The sequence below is a fragment of the Lipotes vexillifer genome, unplaced genomic scaffold, assembly GCF_000442215.2.
Source record: "Lipotes vexillifer unplaced genomic scaffold, Lipotes_vexillifer_v1.1 scaffold591, whole genome shotgun sequence".
Lineage (NCBI taxonomy): Eukaryota > Metazoa > Chordata > Mammalia > Artiodactyla > Lipotidae > Lipotes > Lipotes vexillifer.
In genome coordinates this window covers 302,382-305,823 of record NW_006791954.1, presented here as the reverse complement: position 1 = coordinate 305,823, position 3,442 = coordinate 302,382, and the positions used below count along the sequence as shown (strand labels likewise).

The window sequence follows — 3,442 nt, the reverse complement described above, 5'->3', positions numbered from 1 at the left end:
GGGGGGGGCAACCGCAGAACCCAGAGCTGCCGTGCCAGGCTGGGGGTGGGGAAAAGACCACCTGGCCACACCTCCCGCCCAGGTGAACTGCCTCCGCTTCCCACATCAGACCTCCCCGTGCGACCCGGCAGCAACTCGGACGTGGGGGTGGGCTTGAACTAAGAAGAATCACATTTTATTCCGAATGTCCCAATCCAGGCCTCCATGCCAAATTGCGTACGTATCTAAGTATATATATGTAAGCCTGCGTGTATTTCAAGAGCCTACTTTAACATAAACACACATAATAAACACGGTGCCTTCCTGTATTGTACATTTAAGATAATTTTCAGTTGAAATATGGGCGAGTAAATAGGGCGCGGGGAAAGAGAGGGACTCAAAGGGGGCGGGCAAGCGCTCTTTTCCACAACCTGCAGCACAGAAATACACGAAGTTACACTGGGAGCGGAACCAAGCTTCCCTCGCGGCTAAAAATATTACTCACAGGTAGCAACGACGCCTGATTGGCCACGCTTCCCCCGTAGCAACCAGACGATTGGCTGTCTGGTATCCAGGAGACCGACGTCAAACTCTCCCGGGGAAAAGGGAGAGAAAGTCTAGGGGGAGGGAAGGGTAGGAGGGGAAAAAAGAGGAGCAATGAATGAAACGCCCGTCGCCTGGCCTTTCCCTCTCCCCTTTCCTCTGCACTCAAGGAGTGCTTCCTGGAAAAAACACCAGTTGGGGCGCTGCCTTCCCCTCAAAACGGAGGGGCCGGCACTCTCAACCTGCTATAAGGAAGTTAAACCGCAATTCACCAAGGAGTGGGGTGTTCGTGAAGCCAGCTGTGTAGACCAGTTGTGCTCCTCGGGCACAAACTCGTTTTATGGACGCGAAATCTCGTCGTAGCTTTTTTTCCCCAAACTGACTCTCTTGTCCCCCTCTCCTCCCCTTTTAGAAGAAACCGAACTGAAAAAAGGATATTTATTTCTAAAGTCCCAAAGTGTGTGAGAGGAGGAGGGAAGATGGGTTTGGGAAACAGGCTGAGGGTGGGAGTGGTCAGGTGACTGATTTCTTGTTTATTGTACTAGTTTAGATTCCTAAAACGAAGGCAGGGTTTTTAAAGAACATAGAAGTTTTACTCAAGCTCTGCTTTCCTAGTGTTTGGGTTTTTCAGTTGTAAACGAGGAAGAGTGAGATTTGGTTGTGAAAGTACGGAAGCATTTTAAATTAAAACGCGCCTTCCTCTGCATCAAAAAAAATATATACTATTCGTTCAGTATTGTCTTCTTTTTGCTCATTTGTATTTTTTTTTGTTTTCTATAACGAATATTAATTCCATTTGTTTTTAATAAATGAGTTATTTTTAAATTTTTATATTTAGTTGAGCACAGAAATTGCAAGAATATAGGATATTTGGGGAATGGTTTACTCAGAAGAACACTTGATTTTTCGTGTGCTCCAGAGCATAGTTTCCCTTTCCATTAGGCAAGTAATATTACTGTACCAAACATCCAGAATTGCAGGACCAAGAATCGGCCATGTGTCTTGATGTGTAATTTGGAAAATATATCACTATAATTAGAGGAGCATATTAGAGGAGCATATGCTTGTCTGAGATTAATATGTTTAAAGATAGATGAATTGTAATTTTGTAAAGTTTATCTATACTTTTCAAGAATTCTCTAAAGGGAAGACAGAGATTCTCTTTTCTGAATCTATAATCCCAGGTTTAAAATTTGAGAGCAGTCAAATATTGATTAAATAGGTATTGATTAAATATTAGTAGTGGTAAATAGAATTTTTAAATCAGAAATTTAGATATAAAACATTTATGAGTTATTGCTGCTCAGCTCAAGGGTATGAGAGAGTTTCAAACCAAATATAAATACAAACACACACACAGGCCCAGTGGCACACAGGAAAAAGTACTGAAGAGCAGATATTGGGAAATCTGAATTTCACCCATTTCTCAACTTTTAGTTCTCTCATCTATAAATATTTATTGGATTAATCTCTTAACTCTTTCAATTAAAAAATTCCATATTTAAAACTCAATGCCCCTAAAGTAAACGGTGTAGTTCTTTTTCAAATATAGATTGCAAATAAAAAGAAAACCAGATTCATATCCTTCCAACCTTGCTAGTCACAAGGTATAAAATTCCCTTGATTCAAGTTTTGCCCTTTAAAGGACCCTTTATATGACTTATTGCTATTTAACATTTACTTTAGAATTGTGCAGGGGAGTAGACTGCTAAATGGATATTTAAATTTATGAAAGAAAAAAAGAATTTGATATTAAGCTCCAGGTGGTATCACAACCAACAGGTATTCCTCTCTCTGGCCAAGTGATAGTCACTGAAAATCACAGCCCTTCCCTTTCACATCATTGCATTCCACACAATTTCTGGAGTGGTACTTTACAATAAAGGTAATGGTTGTTTGGTAAATGAATAAATTCCAGGGAATTCCCTGGTGGTCCAGTGGTTAGGACTCAGTGCTTTCACTGCTGGGGCCCGGGTTCAGTCGCTGGTGGGGGAACTAAGATCCCGCAGCCTGTGGCGCAGGAAAAAGAAAAAAAGAGAGAGAGAGAGAGAGAGAGAGAGAGAGAGAGAGAGAGAGAGAGAGAATAAGTTCCAACAGTTCTTGAAAGTGTCCTGAATTATTACCTCATTCACACATATAAACACACACACACAGCTCACCTTGATTTCTGAGAGAGATGTCCTAAACTTTCTAATTCTCATTCTGTTTCCTTGTAAACTGAGACGAGATTATGGAAGAATCACCATCACATGATCTGTATTTACTAAGGCTCATTTCACTTCTAGGGAATCAACCTTTTACCTTTTTTGAAAATTAGGCAACATACAAATGTATTGTTGTTCTTATCATTATGGTTATTCATTTCTTTTAGATAGTCATGCAACATAAACCATAGCATGGGGCTTCCCTGGTGGCGCAGTGGTTGGGAGTCCACCTGCCAATGTAGGGGACACAGGTTCGAGCCCTGGTCCGGGAAAATCCCACATGCCGTGGAGCGGCTGGGCCCGTGCGCCACAACTACTGAGCCTGAGCTCTAGACCCTGCAAGCCCCAGCTACTGAAGCCTGTGCCACAACTATTGAAGTCCGCGCTCCTGGAGCCTGTGCTCTGCAACAAGGGAAGCCACCGCAATGAGAAGCCTGCGCACTGCAACAAAGAGTAGCCCTCGCTCTCAGCAACTAGAGAAAACCTGGGTGCAAGCAAAGACAAAATGCAGCCAAAAAAATTTTTTTAATTAAATTAAATAAATTTATTTAAAGAAAACCATAGCATGCACCTTTAAAAAATTATGAATAAGGAACAATTAAAAACTAATCATTAGGGGCTTCCCTGGTGGCGCAGCGGTTGAGAGTCCGCCTGACGATGTGGGGCGCGCGGGTTCGTGCCCCGGTCCGGGAGGATCCCACGTGCCTCGGAGCGGC

The 3,442-nt window shown here is 42.6% G+C and overlaps 1 protein-coding gene across 1 annotated transcript in view; it reads right to left on the bottom strand.

The window, feature by feature from the left end:
• The window catches only part of TOB1 (transducer of ERBB2, 1), a 5,867-nt gene extending 5,012 nt beyond the window's left edge, over window positions 1-855 (bottom strand). Inside the window, exons 1-2 of the mRNA XM_007465000.1 lie at window positions 795-855; window positions 485-596 (exon numbers count right to left, since the gene is read on the bottom strand). The gene's annotated coding sequence lies outside the window, so the exon portion shown is untranslated. The remainder of the gene's footprint in view (window positions 1-484; window positions 597-794) is intronic.
• Between the last annotated feature and the right edge of the window lie 2,587 nt (window positions 856-3,442).